At 55.8% G+C, this 22,683-nt stretch overlaps 1 protein-coding gene across 10 annotated transcripts in view; it reads left to right on the forward strand.

Moving 5' to 3' along the window:
- The first annotated feature begins 860 nt into the window (after positions 1-860).
- Positions 861-22,683, forward strand: part of MEI4 (meiotic double-stranded break formation protein 4) — a 622,672-nt gene continuing 600,849 nt past the window's right edge. For all 10 annotated transcript variants that reach the window (XR_011031448.1, XR_011031447.1, XR_011031449.1 and 7 more), the window contains exon 1: positions 861-943. The gene's annotated coding sequence lies outside the window, so the exon portion shown is untranslated. The remainder of the gene's footprint in view (positions 944-22,683) is intronic.

Below are 22,683 nucleotides of genomic sequence, written 5' to 3' on the forward strand. Positions count from 1 at the left end.
CGGCCGACTTGCCGACTCGCGGCAATGACGGGACCCGGTGGCGGCGGATCCAGGCAGCGGAGGACGGCGGCGTGGGAGCGATCCGTGCGTATGGGGCTGGAGGAAGCCCCAGGTATGTATATTGAATCCTCTCTGGTTCCCTTTAATATGTCTCATTGGCCTGACCTGAAGGTGGATGGGTGAGACAAGGTAAACTAAGGTGATCTGAGCGGTGTCCCATCCATGAACAATGTAGTCCACCCCACATATTTGCCAGGATGACCCTAGGTTGTGCTTTTTCTTTTAGCTTTTGTGACAGTAGAATGTTCCTGCTAAATGCAGCACTCTCTGGTGGTCAGGCTCTCTAGTCTAGTGCATCTAAGGAATTTTGTTGTTAGAAAATTGTTAGAGCCGAAGCAGGTAATTTAGGAGCCGGTGGCCGAGTTTTAATACAGGTGCCACATACACCACAATGATAATTGTGGGTATAGCGGTATCCAGTGTATAATTTTGACGCCGGGGAGGATGCTAAAGATGAAATTTAGCTGACACGAACAGTGGTGGAGGGCGGTACAGTACTTATTAGCAGATAGTCAATTTAGTGGTGAGGATTGCAGAGCAGATCTCTGTGGGGGATAGGTTAGTATTAGAAGTAAGGTAAGCAGAGGGTGGATTAGCGTGAGAAGAAGGTTAGGTAGGGCGTCGCTAGCCCTATTTTGGGGGGGGCACGTGCCCCCAATCTGTCCTGGGGTGCCGGCCGCCCCCTCTAGCAGCGGCTCCCTCCAGCCGCCGCGTCACTCAGACCTCAGGATCAGGCGGCGAGCCGGCGACCAATCGTGCGGGCGCTAGGACCCAGCGCCCGCACTAATATGCGGAAGTGACATCACTTCCGCATATCGAGCGGGTGCGTCCAGCGCCCGCTCTTACTGGTCGGGTCGCCGCTGATCCTGAGGTCTGCTACGAGGTAAGGGGGGTGGGGGAGCGGCGGCGGCGGCGGCGGCGGGCCTCCCTGACACTCACTCAAGGGGCTCCCTGGCACTCACTCACTCAAGGGGCTCCCTGGCACTCACTCACTCAAGGGGCTCCCTGGCACTCACTCACTCAAGGGGCTCCCTGGCACTCACTCACTCAAGGGGCTCCCTGGCACTCACTCACTCAAGGGGCTCCCTGGCACTCACTCACTAAAGGGGCTCCCTGGCACTCACTCACTAAAGGGGCTCCCTGGCACTCACTCACTAAAGGGGCTCCCTGGCACTCACTCACTCAAGGGGCTCCCTGGCACTCCACTCACTCAAGGGGCTCCCTGGCACTCACTCACTAAAGGGGCTCCCTGGCACTCACTCACTCAAGGGGCTCCCTGGCACTCACTCACTCAAGGGGCTCCCTGGCACTCACTCACTAAAGGGGCTCCCTGGCACTCACTCAAGGGGCTCCCTGGCACTCACTCACTCAAGGGGCTCCCTGGCACTCACTCAAGGGGCTCCCTGGCACCACTCAAGGGGCTCCCTGGCACTCACTCACTCAAGGGGCTCCCTGGCACTCACTCAAGGGGCTCCCTGGCACTCACTCAAGGGGCTCCTGGCACTCACTCAAGGGGCTCCCTGGCACTCACTCAAGGGGCTCCCTGGCACTCACTCAAGGGGCTCCCTGGCACTCACTCAAGGGGCTCCCTGGCACTCACTCACGGGGCTCCCTGGCACTCACTCACGGGGCTCCCTGGCACTCACTCACGGGGCTCCCTGGCACTCACTCACGGGGCTCCCTGGCACTCACTCACGGGGCTCCCTGGCACTCACTCACGGGGCTCCCTGGCACTCACTCAAGGGGCTCCCTGGCACTCACTCACTCAAGGGGCTCCCTGGCACTCACTCATCACTCAAGGGGCTCCCTGGCACTCACTCACTCACTCAAGGGGCTCCCTGGCACTCACTCACTCACTCAAGGGGCTCCCTGGCACTCACTCACTCACTCAAGGGGCTCCCTGGCACTCACTCACTCAAGGGGCTCCCTGGCACTCACTCACTCAAGGGGCTCCCTGGCACTCACTCACTCAAGGGGCTCCCTGGCACTCACTCACTCAAGGGGCTCCCTGGCACTCACTCACTCAAGGGGCTCCCTGGCACTCACTCACTCAAGGGGCTCCCTGGCACTCACTCACTCAAGGGGCTCCCTGGCACTCACTCACTCAAGGGGCTCCCTGGCACTCACTCACTCAAGGGGCTCCCTGCACTCACTCACTCAAGGGGCTCCCTGCACTCACTCACTCAAGGGGCTCCCTGGCACTCACTCACTCAAGGGGCTCCCTGGCACTCACTCACTCAAGGGGCTCCCTGGCACTCACTCACTCAAGGGGCTCCCTGGCACTCACTCACTCAAGGGGCTCCCTGGCACTCACTCACTCAAGGGGCTCCCTGGCACTCACTCACTCAAGGGGCTCCCTGGCACTCACTCACTCAAGGGGCTCCCTGGCACTCACTCACTCAAGGGGCTCCCTGGCACTCACTCACTCAAGGGGCTCCCTGGCACTCACTCACTCAAGGGGCTCCCTGGCACTCACTCACTCAAGGGGCTCCCTGGCACTCACTCACTCAAGGGGCTCCCTGGCACTCACTCACTCAAGGGGCTCCCTGGCACTCACTCACTCAAGGGGCTCCCTGGCACTCACTCACTCAAGGGGCTCCCTGGCACTCACTCACTCAAGGGGCTCCCTGGCACTCACTCACTCAAGGGGCTCCCTGGCACTCACTCACTCAAGGGGCTCCCTGGCACTCACTCACTCAAGGGGCTCCCTGCACTCACTCACTCAAGGGGCTCCCTGGCACTCACTCACTCAAGGGCTCCCTGGCACTCACTCACTCAAGGGGCTCCCTGGCACTCACTCACTCAAGGGGCTCCCTGGCACTCACTCACTCAAGGGGCTCCCTGGCACTCACTCACTCAAGGGGCTCCCTGGCACTCACTCACTCAAGGGGCTCCCTGGCACTCACTCACTCAAGGGGCTCCTGGCACTCACTCACTCAAGGGCTCCCTGGCACTCACTCACTCAAGGGGCTCCCTGGCACTCACTCACTCAAGGGGCTCCCTGGCACTCACTCACTCAAGGGGCTCCCTGGCACTCACTCACTCAAGGGGCTCCCTGGCACTCACTCACTCAAGGGGCTCCCTGGCACTCACTCACTCAAGGGGCTCCCTGGCACTCACTCACTCAAGGGCTCCTGGCACTCACTCACTCAAGGGGCTCCCTGGCACTCACTCACTCAAGGGGCTCCCTGGCACTCACTCACTCAAGGGGCTCCTGGCACTCACTCACTCAAGGGGCTCCCTGGCACTCACTCACTCAAGGGGCTCCCTGGCACTCACTCACTCAAGGGGCTCCCTGGCACTCACTCACTCAAGGGGCTCCCTGGCACTCACTCACTCAGGGGCTCCCTGGCACTCACTCACTCAAGGGGCTCCCTGGCACTCACTCACTCAAGGGGCTCCCTGGCACTCACTCACTCAAGGGGCTCCCTGGCACTCACTCACTCAAGGGGCTCCCTGGCACTCACTCACTCAAGGGGCTCCCTGGCACTCACTCACTCAAGGGGCTCCCTGGCACTCACTCACTCAAGGGGCTCCCTGGCACTCACTCACTCAAGGGGCTCCCTGGCACTCACTCACTCAAGGGGCTCCCTGGCACTCACTCACTCAAGGGGCTCCCTGGCACTCACTCACTCAAGGGGCTCCCTGGCACTCACTCACTCAAGGGGCTCCCTGGCACTCACTCACTCAAGGGGCTCCCTGGCACTCACTCACTCAAGGGGCTCCCTGGCACTCACTCACTCAAGGGGCTCCCTGGCACTCACTCACTCAAGGGGCTCCCTGGCACTCACTCACTCAAGGGGCTCCCTGGCACTCACTCACTCAAGGGGCTCCCTGGCACTCACTCACTCAAGGGGCTCCCTGGCACTCACTCACTCAAGGGGCTCCCTGGCACTCACTCACTCAAGGGGCTCCCTGGCACTCACTCACTCAAGGGGCTCCCTGGCACTCACTCACTCAAGGGGCTCCCTGGCACTCACTCACTCAAGGGGCTCCCTGGCACTCACTCACTCAAGGGGCTCCCTGGCACTCACTCACTCAAGGGGCTCCCTGGCACTCACTCACTCAAGGGGCTCCCTGGCACTCACTCACTCAAGGGGCTCCCTGGCACTCACTCACTCAAGGGGCTCCCTGGCACTCACTCACTCAAGGGGCTCCCTGGCACTCACTCACTCAAGGGGCTCCCTGGCACTCACTCACTCAAGGGGCTCCCTGGCACTCACTCACTCAAGGGGCTCCCTGGCACTCACTCACTCAAGGGGCTCCCTGGCACTCACTCACTCAAGGGGCTCCCTGGCACTCACTCACTCAAGGGGCTCCCTGGCACTCACTCACTCAAGGGGCTCCCTGGCACTCACTCACTCAAGGGGCTCCCTGGCACTCACTCACTCAAGGGGCTCCCTGGCACTCACTCACTCAAGGGGCTCCCTGGCACTCACTCACTCAAGGGGCTCCCTGGCACTCACTCACTCAAGGGGCTCCCTGGCACTCACTCACTCAAGGGGCTCCCTGGCACTCACTCACTCAAGGGGCTCCCTGGCACTCACTCACTCAAGGGGCTCCCTGGCACTCACTCACTCAAGGGGCTCCCTGGCACTCACTCACTCAAGGGGCTCCCTGGCACTCACTCACTCAAGGGGCTCCCTGGCACTCACTCACTCAAGGGGCTCCCTGGCACTCACTCACTCAAGGGGCTCCCTGGCACTCACTCACTCAAGGGGCTCCCTGGCACTCACTCACTCAAGGGGCTCCCTGGCACTCACTCACTCAAGGGGCTCCCTGGCACTCACTCACTCAAGGGGCTCCCTGGCACTCACTCACTCAAGGGGCTCCCTGGCACTCACTCACTCAAGGGGCTCCCTGGCACTCACTCACTCACGGGGCTCCCTGGCACTCACTCACTCAAGGGGCTCCCTGGCACTCACTCACTCAAGGGGCTCCCTGGCACTCACTCACTCAAGGGGCTCCCTGGCACTCACTCACTCAAGGGGCTCCCTGGCACTCACTCACTCAAGGGGCTCCCTGGCACTCACTCACTCAAGGGGCTCCCTGGCACTCACTCACTCAAGGGGCTCCCTGGCACTCACTCACTCAAGGGGCTCCCTGGCACTCACTCACTCAAGGGGCTCCCTGGCACTCACTCACTCAAGGGGCTCCCTGGCACTCACTCACTCAAGGGGCTCCCTGGCACTCACTCACTCAAGGGGCTCCCTGGCACTCACTCACTCAAGGGGCTCCCTGGCACTCACTCACTCAAGGGGCTCCCTGGCACTCACTCACTCAAGGGCTCCCTGGCACTCACTCACTCAAGGGGCTCCCTGGCACTCACTCACTCAAGGGGCTCCCTGGCACTCACTCACTCAAGGGGCTCCCTGGCACTCACTCACTCAAGGGGCTCCCTGGCACTCACTCACTCAAGGGGCTCCCTGGCACTCACTCACTCAAGGGGCTCCCTGGCACTCACTCACTCAAGGGGCTCCCTGGCACTCACTCACTCAAGGGGCTCCCTGGCACTCACTCACTCAAGGGGCTCCCTGGCACTCACTCACTCAAGGGGCTCCCTGGCACTCACTCACTCAAGGGGCTCCCTGGCACTCACTCACTCAAGGGGCTCCCTGGCACTCACTCACTCAAGGGGCTCCCTGGCACTCACTCACTCAAGGGGCTCCCTGGCACTCACTCACTCAAGGGGCTCCCTGGCACTCACTCACTCAAGGGGCTCCCTGGCACTCACTCACTCAAGGGGCTCCCTGGCACTCACTCACTCAAGGGGCTCCCTGGCACTCACTCACTCAAGGGGCTCCCTGGCACTCACTCACTCAAGGGGCTCCCTGGCACTCACTCACTCAAGGGGCTCCCTGGCACTCACTCACTCAAGGGGCTCCCTGGCACTCACTCACTCAAGGGGCTCCCTGGCACTCACTCACTCAAGGGGCTCCCTGGCACTCACTCACTCAAGGGGCTCCCTGGCACTCACTCACTCAAGGGGCTCCCTGGCACTCACTCACTCAAGGGGCTCCCTGGCACTCACTCACTCAAGGGGCTCCCTGGCACTCACTCACTCAAGGGGCTCCCTGGCACTCACTCACTCAAGGGGCTCCCTGGCACTCACTCACTCAAGGGGCTCCCTGGCACTCACTCACTCAAGGGGCTCCCTGGCACTCACTCACTCAAGGGGCTCCCTGGCACTCACTCACTCAAGGGGCTCCCTGGCACTCACTCACTCAAGGGGCTCCCTGGCACTCACTCACTCAAGGGGCTCCCTGGCACTCACTCACTCAAGGGGCTCCCTGGCACTCACTCACTCAAGGGGCTCCCTGGCACTCACTCACTCAAGGGGCTCCCTGGCACTCACTCACTCAAGGGGCTCCCTGGCACTCACTCACTCAAGGGCTCCCTGGCACTCACTCACTCAAGGGGCTCCCTGGCACTCACTCACTCAAGGGGCTCCCTGGCACTCACTCACTCAAGGGGCTCCCTGGCACTCACTCACTCAAGGGGCTCCCTGGCACTCACTCACTCAAGGGGCTCCCTGGCACTCACTCACTCAAGGGGCTCCCTGGCACTCACTCACTCAAGGGGCTCCCTGGCACTCACTCACTCAAGGGGCTCCCTGGCACTCACTCACTCAAGGGGCTCCCTGGCACTCACTCACTCAAGGGGCTCCTGGCACTCACTCACTCAAGGGGCTCCCTGGCACTCACTCACTCAAGGGGCTCCCTGGCACTCACTCACTCAAGGGGCTCCCTGGCACTCACTCACTCAAGGGGCTCCCTGGCACTCACTCACTCAAGGGGCTCCCTGGCACTCACTCACTCAAGGGGCTCCCTGGCACTCACTCACTCAAGGGGCTCCCTGGCACTCACTCACTCAAGGGGCTCCCTGGCACTCACTCACTCAAGGGGCTCCTGGCACTCACTCACTCAAGGGGCTCCCTGGCACTCACTCACTCAAGGGGCTCCCTGGCACTCACTCACTCAAGGGGCTCCCTGGCACTCACTCACTCAAGGGGCTCCCTGGCACTCACTCACTCAAGGGGCTCCCTGGCACTCACTCACTCAAGGGGCTCCCTGGCACTCACTCACTCAAGGGGCTCCCTGGCACTCACTCACTCAAGGGGCTCCCTGGCACTCACTCACTCAAGGGGCTCCCTGGCACTCACTCACTCAAGGGGCTCCCTGGCACTCACTCACTCAAGGGGCTCCCTGGCACTCACTCACTCAAGGGGCTCCCTGGCACTCACTCACTCACTCAAGGGGCTCCCTGGCACTCACTCACTCACTCAAGGGGCTCCCTGGCACTCACTCACTCACTCAAGGGGCTCCCTGGCACTCACTCACTCACTCAAGGGGCTCCCTGGCACTCACTCACTCACTCAAGGGGCTCCCTGGCACTCACTCACTCACTCAAGGGGCTCCCTGGCACTCACTCACTCACTCAAGGGGCTCCCTGGCACTCACTCACTCACTCAAGGGGCTCCCTGGCACTCACTCACTCACTCAAGGGGCTCCCTGGCACTCACTCACTCAAGGGGCTCCCTGGCACTCACTCACTCAAGGGGCTCCCTGGCACTCACTCACTCAAGGGGCTCCCTGGCACTCACTCACTCAAGGGGCTCCCTGGCACTCACTCACGCAAGGGGCTCCCTGGCACTCACTCACGCAAGGGGCTCCCTGGCACTCACTCACGCAAGGGGCTCCCTGGCACTCACTCACGCAAGGGGCTCCCTGGCACTCACTCACGCAAGGGGCTCCCTGGCACTCGCTCGCTCCCTAAAGGGGCTCCCTGGCACTCGCTCGCTCCCTGGCACTCGCTCGCTCCCTAAAGGGGCTCCCTGGCACTCGCTCGCTCCCTGGCACTCGCTCGCTCCCTAAAGGGGCTCCCTGGCACTCGCTCGCTCCCTGGCACTCGCTCGCTCCCTAAAGGGGCTCCCTGGCACTCGCTCGCTCCCTGGCACTCGCTCGCTCCCTAAAGGGGCTCCCTGGCACTCGCTCGCTCCCTGGCACTCGCTCGCTCCCTGGCACTCGCTCGCTCCCTAAAGGGGCTCCCTGGCACTCGCTCGCTCCCTAAAGGGGCTCCCTGGCACTCGCTCGCTCCCTGGCACTCGCTCGCTCCCTAAAGGGCTCCCTGGCACTCGCTCGCTCCCTAAAGGGGCTCCCTGGCACTCGCTCGGCTCCCTGGCACTCGCTCGCTCCCTAAAGGGGCTCCCTGGCACTCGCTCGCTCCCTGGCACTCGCTCGCTCCCTAAAGGGGCTCCCTGGCACTCGCTCGCTCCCTGGCACTCGCTCGCTCCCTGGCACTCGCTCGCTCCCTAAAGGGGCTCCCTGGCACTCGCTCGCTCCCTGGCACTCGCTCGCTCCCTAAAGGGGCTCCCTGGCACTCGCTCGCTCCCTGGCACTCGCTCGCTCCCTAAAGGGGCTCCCTGGCACTCGCTCGCTCCCTGGCACTCGCTCGCTCCCTGGCACTCGCTCGCTCCCTGGCACTCGCTCGCTCCCTGGCACTCGCTCGCTCCCTGGCACTCGCTCGCTCCCTAAAGGGGCTCCCTGGCACTCGCTCGCTCCCTGGCACTCGCTCGCTCCCTAAAGGGGCTCCCTGGCACTCGCTCGCTCCCTGGCACTCGCTCGCTCCCTAAAGGGGCTCCCTGGCACTCGCTCGCTCCCTACTAGGGGCTCCCTAAAGGGGCTCCCTGGCACTCGCTCGCTCCCTAAAGGGGCTCCCTGGCGCTCGCTCCCTGGCACTCGCTCGCTCCCTAAAGGGGCTCCCTGGCGCTCGCTCCCTGGCACTCGCTCGCTCCCTAAAGGGGCTCCCTAAAGGGGCTCCCTGGCACTCGCTCGCTCCCTAAAGGGGCTCCCTGGCACTCGCTCGCTCCCTAAAGGGGCTCCCTGGCACTCGCTCGCTCCCTGGCACTCGCTCGCTCCCTAAAGGGGCTCCCTGGCACTCGCTCGCTCCCTGGCACTCGCTCGCTCCCTAAAGGGGCTCCCTGGCACTCGCTCGCTCCCTGGCACTCGCTCGCTCCCTAAAGGGGCTCCCTGGCACTCGCTCGCTCCCTGGCACTCGCTCGCTCCCTAAAGGGGCTCCCTGGCACTCGCTCGCTCCCTGGCACTCGCTCGCTCCCTAAAGGGGCTCCCTGGCACTCGCTCGCTCCCTGGCACTCGCTCGCTCCCTAAAGGGGCTCCCTGGCACTCGCTCGCTCCCTGGCACTCGCTCGCTCCCTAAAGGGGCTCCCTGGCACTCGCTCGCTCCCTGGCACTCGCTCGCTCCCTAAAGGGGCTCCCTGGCACTCGCTCGCTCCCTAAAGGGGCTCCCTGGCACTCGCTCGCTCCCTGGCACTCGCTCGCTCCCTAAAGGGGCTCCCTGGCACTCGCTCGCTCCCTGGCACTCGCTCGCTCCCTAAAGGGGCTCCCTGGCACTCGCTCGCTCCCTAAAGGGGCTCCCTGGCACTCGCTCGCTCCCTGGCACTCGCTCGCTCCCTAAAGGGGCTCCCTGGCACTCGCTCGCTCCCTGGCGCTCGCTCCCTGGCACTCGCTCGCTCCCTGGCACTCGCTCGCTCCCTAAAGGGGCTCCCTGGCACTCGCTCGTTCCCTGGCACTCGCTCGCTCCCTAAAGGGGCTCCCTGGCACTCGCTCGCTCCCTGGCACTCGCTCGCTCCCTAAAGGGGCTCCCTGGCACTCGCTCGCTCCCTGGCACTCGCTCGCTCCCTAAAGGGGCTCCCTGGCACTCGCTCGCTCCCTGGCACTCGCTCGCTCCCTGGCACTCGCTCGCTCCCTGGCACTCGCTCGCTCCCTGGCACTCGCTCGCTCCCTGGCACTCGCTCGCTCCCTGGCACTCGCTCGCTCCCTGGCACTCGCTCGCTCCCTAAAGGGGCTCCCTGGCACTCGCTCGCTCCCTGGCACTCGCTCGCTCCCTAAAGGGGCTCCCTGGCACTCGCTCGCTCCCTGGCACTCGCTCGCTCCCTAAAGGGGCTCCCTGGCACTCGCTCGCTCCCTGGCACTCGCTCGCTCCCTAAAGGGGCTCCCTGGCACTCGCTCGCTCCCTGGCACTCGCTCGCTCCCTAAAGGGGCTCCCTGGCACTCGCTCGCTCCCTGGCACTCGCTCGCTCCCTAAAGGGGCTCCCTGGCACTCGCTCGCTCCCTAAAGGGGCTCCCTGGCACTCGCTCGCTCCCTGGCACTCGCTCGCTCCCTGGCACTCGCTCGCTCCCTGGCACTCGCTCGCTCCCTAAAGGGGCTCCCTGGCACTCGCTCGCTCCCTGGCACTTGCTCGCTCCCTAAAGGGGCTCCCTGGCACTCGCTCGCTCCCTGGCACTCGCTCGCTCCCTAAAGGGGCTCCCTGGCACTCGCTCGCTCCCTGGCACTCGCTCGCTCCCTAAAGGGGCTCCCTGGCACTCGCTCGCTCCCTGGCACTCGCTCGCTCCCTAAAGGGGCTCCCTGGCACTCGCTCGCTCCCTGGCACTCGCTCGCTCCCTAAAGGGGCTCCCTGGCACTCGCTCGCTCCCTGGCACTCGCTCGCTCCCTAAAGGGGCTCCCTGGCACTCGCTCGCTCCCTGGCACTCGCTCGCTCCCTAAAGGGGCTCCCTGGCACTCGCTCGCTCCCTGGCACTCGCTCGCTCCCTAAAGGGGCTCCCTGGCACTCACTATCAGGGTCCCTGTCACTCACTACCTAACTGGAGGTGCCTGTCACTCAGTAGCTAACCTGGGGGTCCCTGTCACTCACTACCTACCTTGGGGTGCTACCATATTAAGGGGGCATTCTGCCTATTTATGTGAAATGCTGTCTATTTATGTGCCTCATGACTGCTGAATTTGTCTTGTTGGGAGCCTTATGATTTGTTGGGGTCTCAAGATTGCTGAATTTGTCTTGTTGGGGGCCTCATGATTGCTGAATTTGTCTTGTTGGGGGCCTCATGATTTGTTGAGGGCCTCATGATTGCTGAATTTGTCTTGGGGGCCTCCTGATTTGTTGAGGGCCTCATGATTGCTGAATTTGTCTTGTTGGGGGCCTCATGATTTGTTGAGGGCCTCATGATTGCTGAATTTGTCTTGTTGAGGGCCTCATGATTTGTTGAGGGCCTTATGATTGCTGAATTTGTCTTGTTGGGGGCCTCATGATTTGTTGAGGGCCTCATGATTGCTGAATTTGTCTTGTTGAGGGCCTCATGATTTGTTGAGGGCCTCATGATTGCTGAATTTGTCTTGTTGGGGGCCTCATGATTTGTTGGGGGCCTCATGATTGCTGAATTTGTCTTGTTGGGGGCCTCATGATTGTTGAATTTGTCTTGTTGGGGGTCACATGATTGCTAAATGCGAGACTATGGGAAAAGCTGAATCCTTATCATATGAGACAATAGCATAAAAACCTACTTTTTTAGCTTTTTAAAACAGAAAATAAAACTGGGAGGTTCTAAAAAAAATGAATACATTTTTCAGGAGTAGGATGGATGAAATTGTTTATCTTCACAGTTTATTTTCAACTTGGATTTTCCATAATGTTCATGTATGAGTTAAAACGTTTGTACAGTATTTAGTTTAAATTGCGGTTGCCACTTTGCGATAGATAAGTGACTTTTGGATTGCAGTTTGGGCACTCGGCCTCCAAAAGGTTCGCCACCACTGTCATAATCTAATGTCCCACCATTGCTAGGTTCATGTAAATTTGTCTCCACCCGGCCGTTACCACACCTATATTCTGGTCCATGGCCCACCCATTTTTCGGTGCGGCACGATAAGCACGCCGCACAACGTGATCCTCCTATTTTTGGCACGCTAGCTGCAGTGTGCTGAATTCTGCTGCCTACCGTATGTACAGTATACGCTGTTCTCTAGTGTGTACAGTGTAAGGTGTTACTCTGTGCCTTTACTGATTGTAAACCAGCTATATTGTATGCTGATCCCTGCTACTTTCAGTATGTACAGTATTAGCTGTAAAGCCTGGTACACACATACAATTTTGATTAGCCAATTTTAGCTCTGTTCATAAAATTCATTGTCTGTTGGCCCACTTACTGCACGGGGGTGGTAAAATTGGAGGTCAGTGATTGACCAATCAAAATTGTATGTGCGTATACATCTTTGATCTATGCCTATACTGATTGTAAATTATCCAAATAAAGGACAGGGGGCTCCATCCAATATTTCGATGGGCAGGCCCGTTATCTGTAGCTTACACCGCTGCTAAATTCATGTACATTTGGCCCCACCCATGGCCACGCCCACTCACCGCATGGCCACGCCCATTTTTTCATATACCTCCCCACCTGGTGCTCACAGGTGCCCCCGATCTCCAAGGACCCTAGAAACGCCCCATTACTGATATTCTTCTCTTGTATTAGTAAGTTCCCAGTATTCAAGTATTAGTAATGTTACTGATATTCTATTAGCAGCTTCACTTGGCACCAAAATTACCTTGGCGCTCTTTTTCCGGGTACAGATTACAGCACATGCAATGCCTGCCATACCATAGATTCGCCTCAGCATATACAAAACCCTTAAAGGGAAGGTTCAGGGACAGTTGGTAAAAATTAAAAATCCGAATCCACTTACCTGGGGCTTCCTCCAGCCCGTGGCAGGCAGGAGGTGCCCTCGGCGCCGCTCCGCAGGCTCCCGGTGGCCGACCCGACCTGGCCAGGCCGGCGGCCAGGTCGGGCCTCTTCTGCGCTCCATTGTGCGTTCCACGCCGGCGCGCTGACGTCATCGGACGTCCTCCGGGCTGTACTGCGCAGGCTCAGTAGTTCTGAGCCTGCGCAGTACAGCCCGGAGGACGTCCGATGACGTCAGCGCGCCGGCGTGGAACGCACAATGGAGCGCAGAAGAGGCCCGACCTGGCCGCCGGCCTGGCCAGGTCGGGTCGGCCACCGGGAGCCTGCGGAGCGGCGCCGAGGGCACCTCCTGCCTGGCACGGGCTGGAGGAAGCCCCAGGTAAGTGGATTCGGATTTTTATTTTTTACCAACGGTCCCTGAACCTTCCCTTTAAGGCTACTTACACCCCAGGACGTTACGTTTAGGGGACGTTATAGGGCACATAACGTGCCCCTAACGCAACGCCTGGTGCTCTCTGATGTGGACGTCAGAGTGAGCCGCGTTGTGCTGCTCACTCTGGCGTCCGTGATGAGTACTCTTGGACGCATGCGGCATCACATGGTCCCGCCCGGCCAATCGCCGCACAGAGCGGCCGCTCCAGGAGGTAAACACTGCACGTCACACCGTGCAGTGAATATTAATTAGCCATGTGCCTGGCCGCTCTCTACTCCTCCCCAACACTACTGAGCATGTGCGCACAGTGTAACGCGGCTTAGCCGCGCATAACGCACAGCATGTAGCACTCTCAACGGATGTGCTGCGTTACAATGTAACGCAACGTGGGCACTGTGAACAGCCCATTGATTTTTCATTACTGTGCGGTGGGGCTGCGTTACAGGCTGCACTAACGTGCGCCTGTAACGTCTTCATGTGAAAGCAGCCTTAAGGGAAGGTCCGAGGTGATTAAAAATAAAACAAATCTACTTACCTGAGGCTTCCTCCAGCCCCTGGCAGCTGTTTTGTGCCTTCGACGCAGCTCTGGTGGCTGCCAGTCCGCTCCAGTCCAGAATTCGCCAGGTCTGCACTTCAGCGTGCAGCTCACGGAGTCTCACTGACATCATCTGGACTGTACTGCGCAGGAGCAGAACTACTGCGCCTGCGCAGTACAGTCCAGATGACACCAGCGTGGCTCCAGGAGTCTCTTGCGCAGGCACAGTAGGCATCTTGCACCGGAGGGGACCCTGGGCCACCGGTGGGGAGTGGAGCTGCGGGTACAGGACGGCTGCTAGGGGCTAGAGGAAGCACCAGGTAAGTAGATTTTTGTTTTTTAATCACCTTGGACCTTCCCTTTAAAGAGACTCTGTAACGTCAAAAAGATCCCCTGGGGGGTACTTACCTCAGGTGGGGGAAGCCTCCGGATCCTAATGAGGCTTCCCACGCCGTCCTCTGTCCTACAGGGGTCTCGCTGCAGCCCTCCGAACAGCCGGCGACAGACCCGACTGGCAGTTCAATATTTACCTTTGCAGGCTCCAGCGGGGGCGCTGTGGCTGCTCTCGGCTCCGAACTACACGGAAATACCCGATCTCAGTCGGGTGCGCTCTACTGCGCAGGCAACTTGCGCCTGCGCAGTAGAGCAGACCCGACGGCGATCCGGTATTTCCGTGTAGTTCGGAGCCGACAGCCGTCAGAGCGCCTGCGCAGGAGCCAGGAAGGTAAATATTGACGTCATTATTCTCGGAGGGCTGCAGCGAGACCCCTGAGGGACAGAGGACGGCGTGGGAAGCCTCATTAGGATCCAGTGGCTTCCCCCACCCGAGGTGAGTACCCCCCAGGGGATCTTTTGATGTTACAGATCCTCTTTAAGCATAGGCAAGGCCATTTTTAGGCAAAGGTAAACCAGGCAGATGCCTGGGGTGACACCTGTAGGAGGGGAGCTTTGAGAAATAACATAAATTCTGCATATAACCTATCAATTTGTTAGTGATGCCAGAAATTTTTTTTACGATCACTCTATTCACAAATTTTGCAAAGTTGCAGTGCCTGGGGCACCAAAAAGGCCAGAAATGGTCCTGAACACAGGTATTAAAGTATGCTGACTGCATTTCAGAGCAGTGGGAATGAACACAACACTATGGGCCTGATTCCTCAAGCTACGCTGCTTAATGTGAAGGAGCAGCCACTTTGCCTCCTTTACATAGCAGCGCTCACTGCTATGTAAGGAGCGTTGCTTCCTTAGTTACGCACATTGCATACATAGCAACATGCGTAACTTCAACTGCGGGTGGTCCTGTGGAGTATTGTTACTGCGATACTTCACTCGTGGACGCCGCTATGTTAATTTACATAGCTGTAACTATGTAAATTAACAAACTATTGGCATATTTTGCACACAGTATACATGTATGTTAAAATACTGCTCTGAATTTTCGACTTGTCACATATATATTGGCATTTCAAAACTTTGCAAAGCACCTCACAGAGATTGGGCACAGATTTAAAGGAAACCTAAAGTCAAAGGAAAAAAATCCAGAATAACTTACCTGGGGCTTCTACCAACCCCCTGCAGCCGCCCTGTGCTCGTGCCCTGACATACTGATTCTCCGGTTCCCCGCAGCGACTTGTTTTTGTCGACTTAGCCAGTCGATGGACGGCCATGCGCGGTCTCATTCACACTCCTTACACCCAATGCGCCGTACAAAATCTCGTACTGTGCATGCGAAGGACGCTCCTGGCGATGAGAGCACGATTGACGACATGAGCAGCCAGGGTCACCCAGGAGCAGTGGCCATCGACTGGCTCAGTCACTGAAATAAAAGATGAGTCGATGCAGGGGGACAGGAGGATCGGTTAGTTCCGGTGCAGGCACAGGGCAGCTGCATGGGGCCGGTAGAAGTCCCAGGTAAGTTAAACTTTTTTTTTTTTTTTTGTTTTTTTTTTTTTTTTTGCTTTAGGTTTCCTTTAAAGGGAACCAGAGACGTTGAGGGGACGCTTTTATACATACCTGGGGCTTCCTCCAGCCCCATACGCACGGATCGCTCCCACGCCGCCGTCCTCTGCTGCCTGGATCCGCCGGTGCTGGGTCCCGTCATTGCCACGAGTCGGCCGGCAGACGCGACCAAATGCCTGCATCACACGGGGCTCCCTCCATATACGTACGCATGAGGCTGCCTACTGCGCAGCCTCATGCGTACGGGTATGGAGGGAGCCCCTGTGATGCGGACAATTGGCCGCGTCTCCTGGAAGTAACGGAACCTGATACCGCCGATACAGGAAGCGGAGGATGGCGGCGTGGGAGCGATCCAGGCTTATGGGGCTGGAAGAAGCCCCAGGTATGTATAAAAGCTTGCTCTATTTTTAGTAACGTTCCTCTCTGGTTCCCTTTAAAGAGAATCTGTATTGTTAAAATCGCACAAAAGTAAACATACCAGTGTGTTAGGGGACACCTCCTATTACCCTCTGTCACAATTTCGCCGCTCCTCGCCGCATTAAAAGTGGTTAAAAACAGTTTTAAAAAGTTTGTTTATAAACAAACAAAATGGCCACCAAAACAGGAAGTAGGTTGATGTACAGTATGTACACACATAGAAAATACATCCATACACAAGCAGGCTGTATACAGCCTTCCTTTTGAATCTCAAGAGATCATTTGTGTGTTTCTTTCCCCCTGCAGCTATCTTCCACTGAAGTGTCAGGCTGTTTCTTCCTGCAGAGTGCAGACAGCTCTCCCCATATGTAATTCCTCAGTATGTGAAAGCCCAGCCAGCTTAGAGGAGGATTTATCCAGCTTGTAAAAGATAAGAGAGAAGAGAGAAGCTGCCCTTATCTAAATAATACACAGGCAGTGTGCAGAGATGGGCCTGGAGGGGGGAGATGCATCACAGAACCACAACACTGAAGAACTTGGCAGCCTTCCAGACACAGGCTGACAAGTCTGACAAGAGAGAGATAAGTTGATTTATTACAGAGATGGTTATAGTAGAACGTGCTGCAGTAAGCCAGAACACATTAGAATAGCTTTTGGAACTTGTAGGATGATAAAAAACAGGATGCAATTTTTGTTACGGAGTCTCTTTAAGGCTTTTTGAAGCATTTTTAATGCTTCTAGTTTTCAGAACGTTTTTTGGAAAAACAAAAAACTCACACACACACTTCTAATTTGCATATTCTATTGTCACTTTACACTCAATCGTTATACTGGACTCTGGATTCATAGTTCTGATTTTGGAACCGCCCCACCGATAATTTAGTGCCTCCCCTCTCTGCTGTAAATGGTTTTGATCACGAGTACGTGGAACAGCAGCTGTGTGGAATGTGCCAGACGCTGTGAGGTGAGAAGGATTCAGTCTCTGCATAACTGAACCAATGGGCTCGCTCTGATCACCAGAGGAAGTCATTCTATACACGGGGACCCTGCAGGATGTCACACTACACACAGGGACACTGGGTCGCTGTACACACGGAGGACACTGCAGGATGTGTGCATGCCGCTGTTTGCATAAACATAGCAATACCTCCTGCTGTTTAAACAAATGAGGAATTTGAACACATGAGGGGAGGTGCTTACTACTTTACCTCAACTACATGCTTCATTTCAGGTTTCCTTTGCAATGCTCTTCAGGGATGTGATCTGAAATTTAGAATTACTGTATAGGTTTTTTTTCCCCTAGCTGTAATTAACAGAATCATTAGAAGCTGAACCAGATCTTTGAACGAAGCTACTCAGATTTGGTGAATGAGCTAATGATTCGTTACCTAACAGCTTGATTCATTAATAATTCACTAGAGGTTCTGATTAGCCCCATGCAAAGATCTGGCTTTGCTCCCACCAGGGGCGTTTCTAGGGTCCTTGGAGATCGGGGGCACCTGTGGGCACCAGGTGGGGAGGTGCGGCAAAAAATGGGCGTGGCCATGGGTGGGGCCAAATGTACATGAACTTAGCAGCGGTGTAAGCTACAGATAACGGGCCTGCCCATCGAAATATTGGATGGAGCCCCCTGTCCTTTATTTGGATAATTTACAATCAGTATAGGCATAGATCAAAGATGTATACGCACATACAATTTTGATTGGTCAATCACTGACCTCCAATTTTACCACCCCCGTGCAGTAAGTGGCCAACAGACAATGAATTTTATGAACAGAGCTAAAATTGGCTAATCAAAATTGTATGTGTGTACCAGGCTTTACAGCTAATACTGTACATACTGAAAGTAGCAGGGATCAGCATACAATATAGCTGACTTACAATCAGTAAAGGCACAGAGTAACACCTTACACTGTACACACTAGAGAACAGCGTATACTGTACATACTGTAGGCAGCAGAATTCAGCACACTGCAGCTAGCGTGCCAAAAATGAGGATCACGTTGTGCGGCGTGCTTATCGTGCCACACCGAAAAATGGGTGGGCCATGGACCAGAATATAGGTGTGGTAACGGCCGGGTGGAGACAAATTTACATGAACCTAGCAATGGTGGGACATTAGATTATGACAGTGGTGGCGAACCTTTTGGAGGCCGAGTGCCCAAACTGCAATCCAAAAGTCACTTATCTATCGCAAAGTGGCAACCGCAATTTAAACTAAATACTGTACAAACGGTTTAACTCATACATGAACATTATGGAAAATCCAAGTTGAAAATAAACTGTGAAGATAAACAATTTCATCCATCCTACTCCTGAAAAATGTATTCATTTTTTTAGAACCTCCCAGTTTTATTTTCTGTTTTAAAAAGCTAAAAAAGTAGGTTTAATGCTATTGTCTCTTATAAGGATTCAGCTTTTCCCATAGTCTCGCATTTAGCAATCATGTGACCCCCCCAACAAGATAAATTCAGCAATCATGAGGCCCCCAACAAGACAAATTCAGCAATTTTGAGGCCCCCAACAAATCATAAGGCTCCCAACAAGACAAATTCAGCAGTCATGAGGCACATAAATAGACAGCATTTCACATAAATAGGCAGAATGCCCCCTTAATATGGTAGCCCCCCAAGTTAGGTAGTGAGTGACAGGCGCCTCCAGTTAGGTAGTGAGTGACAGGGACCCCGATAGTGAGTGCCAGGGAGCCCCTTCAGGCAGTGAGTGAGTGGCGGGGAGCCCCTTCAGGCAGTGAGTGAGTGCCGGGGAGCCCCTTCAGGCAGTGAGTGAGTGCCGGGGAGCCCCTTCAGGCAGTGAGTGAGTGCCGGGGAGCCCCTTCAGGCAGTGAGTGAGTGCCGGGGAGCCCCTTCAGGCAGTGAGTGAGTGCCGGGCAGCCCCTTCAGGCAGTGAGTGAGTGCCGGGGAGCCCCTTCAGGCAGTGAGTGAGTGCCGGGGAGCCCCTTCAGGCAGTGAGTGAGTGCCGGGGGGAGCCCCTTCAGGCAGTGAGTGAGTGCCGGGGGGAGCCCCTTCAGGCAGTGAGTGAGTGCCGGGGAGCCCCTTCAGGCAGTGAGTGAGCGCCGGGGGGAGCCCCTTCAGGGAGTGAGTGAGCGCCGGGGGGAGCCCCTTCAGGGAGTGAGTGAGCGCCGGGGGGAGCCCCTTCAGGGAGTGAGTGAGCGCCGGGGGGAGCCCCTTCAGGGAGTGAGTGAGCGCCGGGGGGAGCCCCTTCAGGGAGTGAGTGAGCGCCGGGGGGAGCCCCTTCAGGGAGTGAGTGAGCGCCGGGGGGAGCCCCTTCAGGGAGTGAGTGAATGCCAGGGAGGCCCCCCCACCGCCGCCGCTCCCCCCACCCCCCCTTACCTCGTAGCAGACCTCAGGATCAGCGACGACCTGACCAGTAAGAGCGGTCGCTGGACGCACCCGCTCGATATGCGGAGGTGATGTCACTTCCGCATATCAGTGCGGGCGCTGGGTCCTAGCGCCCGCACGATTGGTCGCCGACTCGCCGCCTGATCCTGAGGTCTGAGTGACGCGGCGGCTGGAGGGAGCTGCTGCTAAAGGGGGCGGCCGGGCGGAGATCCGTGGCACCCCAGGACAGATTGGGGGCACGTGCCCCCCCCAAAATAGGGCTAGCGACGCCCCTGGCTCCCACTAATTCCAGTCAGTTCCTGTACATGAAAAATCTGCCTAAAAGTCGAATTATTTTCTAATCTCTTAATGCTTGCACTTCCTTGTTGCAAGAGGCTTGCAGGGTGATTAATGTCTGTGAGGATAATGCTCCTTTTATATTTTGTATGAAGCAAAGACGTTAATGCATTTTAACATTTCTTGTTAAAGTTTTGGCTTTTGTATTAGAAAAAGAGAAGAAAAAAAAAAGTTTGCCTTGTAGCAGTTTGTGAGTTTAAAGGGGTACTGAAGTGAGAGGTATATGGAGGATGCCATGTTTATTTCCTTTTAAACAATACCAGTTGCCTGGCAGCCCTGCTGATCCTCTGCCTCTAATACTATTAGCCATAGCCACTGAACAAGCATGTAGCAGATCAGGTGTTTCAGACTTTAAAGTCAGATCTGACAAGACTAGCTGCATGCTTGTTTCTGGTGTTATTCAGATGCAACTGCAGAGAAATAGACCAGCAGGGCTGCCAGGCAACTGGTATTGATTAAAAGGAAATAAATATGGCAGCCTCTGTATACCTCTAACTTCAGTTCCCCTTTAAAGGGATATTAATAATAAATTGATCCGAGGATCGATTTATTATTAATAACTCTTTGTTTTTGACCAGTGCTGATCATTCTTGCCTGTAGTGTCATTCTATATCTGCCGTTGTTTCAGTAGCTACAGGTAGGGGTGCTAACTGCTAAGCTGTTACATAGGGCTCGATTCACAAAGCGGTGATAACTTAGTTAAAGACTTTAGGCGTGATAACCATTTTTGAGTTTAGGCGTGCCAAGTTTAGGCGTGCTAAGTTTAGGCGTGCTAAGTTTAGGCGTGCTAAGTTTAGATAAGGTTATTACGCGCGCAAAGTCCCGCACGCAAAGCAGCGCCATTAAACTCTATGCAAAGTGCACCAGACTTTGCTAGCGCAAAACTTTTGATCAGCTGTGCACTGCGGTGCTAACCCAGTTGGTGCTTAAACTTATCACGCCTAAAAACTTATCACGCCTAAACTTATCACACCTAAACTTATCACACCTAAACTTATCACACCTAAACTTATCACACCTAAACTTATCACACCTAAACTTATCACACCTAAACTTATCACGCCTAAACAGAGTTTAGGCATGATAAAGAGCTTTTCACCACGGTGCTAACTGTTAGCACCGCTTTGTGAATCAGGCCCATAGTCTTCAAAAAAAAAAAAAAAAAGTCTGCCTTGCAGCAGTTTAAATTGATACAGCGCCAATGCTCTAATCTCCTCTTTTGTCATATGGAATCTGTGTCAATGCAGGTCATGTAAGGACCTCAGTAAGGGCCTGTACACACTGCTGCGCTTGCGCTGCGTTTTTAAAAACGCATGCGTTTTTAAAATCGCAAGGTCTTTTGAAAAAGAATGAAAATCGTGATGACTTGTACACACTGGTGCGATGCGTTTTTAGAAAAACGCAATCGCAGTGCCTGCTGCGCTTTTTTAAGCGCAGTGCATTAAAAACGCATTAAAAACGCATGCGCTTGCATTTTTGCCTGCATTTTTCAGAAGTCAGTATCCCAGAACAGTGTTTCTCAACATTTTATTAGTATGGACCCCTTTTAAGGCCCTGTACTCACCAAGTACCCCCTAGCATAGTAAACATTATCACAAGTACCCCTTGACAAATATATAAGTAATCGTAGTACATGCTAATTTGTTCTAAACAATTTCTAAGCATTTACTATTGCTTTTTAATTAGCTAATATACTAAGTTGGTGTTGTTTAAATAAGATTTATCATTTTCTAAAACTCTAAATTTGTTCTTGGTTAAGTATATCAAGCCCGAGTACCCCCTGGAACCATCCGAAGTACCCCCTGGGGTATTCGTACCACACGTTGAGAACCTATGTCCCAGAAGACTCTGCAATCTCCTGATTCCTGTTGAAATGTAAACTAGAAAAAAAACAAAGGATTCTTTAGCCAATCAGCAATTACAAGAAAAACGCAAACGCACAAAAAACGCAGGCAAAAGCGCATGCGTTTTTAAAACTACATGCACTTTAAAAACGCATGCGCTTGTGTTTTTGCTTGCGTTTTTCAGTGTGTACAGGCCCTAAGGCCCCGTTCATATCACGGAACGCAGGCGCGTTCCGTTTAGAACACAACGCACAGGAACGCACGTCATGTGCGTCTCTGTGCGTTGCGTGGCTGATCCCATCACTGAAAAGTTAATGGGACAGCCACGCGGTTTTACAAAAAATGCGTACAGCATGCGTTCCCGGACCGCACAGGTCCGGAACGCATGCAGTGTGAACATCAGACATTGCACTCTATGCAATGTCTGATGTCGTGCGTGTCGGACACCTGCACGCGTTTCCAAAACGCGGCTGGAAACGCGTGCAGTGTGAACGGGGCCTTAGGGACCGGTTTCACTTAAGCGGGAATCGCGCGATTCCCGCTCAATGCAAACTGCTAGCGGTTTTAAAAAAACTCCACAACATGTAACACATGGCAGTGTTCTCACTGCCGCGTTTGCGGTTAGTGTTAACCACAAACGTGTTACATGAAGCGGTTTGCATGCATAGCACCACTAATTGCGATCGCTCCAAAACGCCGCAGTGTCCAGTGATTTTTCGCAGAACATGTGAACGTACCCTTGGGTTTTTTTAAAACGCTAGCTGTTTGAAAACTGCTTGGGTAATGTATTTCAAAGGGCTGGTGCACACCAGAGCGGTTTGTTTTTTCCACAAACGCAAACTCGGGGGCTGCAGCATTTTTTAGATTTCTGAGGTGTTTCTGCCTCAATGTTAAAGTATAGGAAAGTGGAAAACCGCTCTGAAAACCGCTAGATCAGAGCGGTTTTCCAGGCGTTTTTGTTACAGAAGCTGTTCAGTATCAGCTTAAGGCCCCATTCACACTTAAAAGCGCAAAACGCCGGTGATTACCACTGGTGTTTTGCGGGAGTGATCTTTCTCCGATTTAACGCAGAAAAATCACTGGATCCTGCAGCGATTTTTCCCCCTCCCCCCACCGTTTTGGGATCACTGGCGACTCCCAAAAACTCTTTGCAAGTGAAAGTGAGTGGGGGTGAACCCATGATTAGAAGTAATCGCAGGACATGTAG

The sequence above is a fragment of the Hyperolius riggenbachi genome, chromosome 4 (genome assembly GCF_040937935.1).
Source record: "Hyperolius riggenbachi isolate aHypRig1 chromosome 4, aHypRig1.pri, whole genome shotgun sequence".
NCBI classification, from domain to species: Eukaryota; Metazoa; Chordata; class Amphibia; order Anura; family Hyperoliidae; genus Hyperolius; species Hyperolius riggenbachi.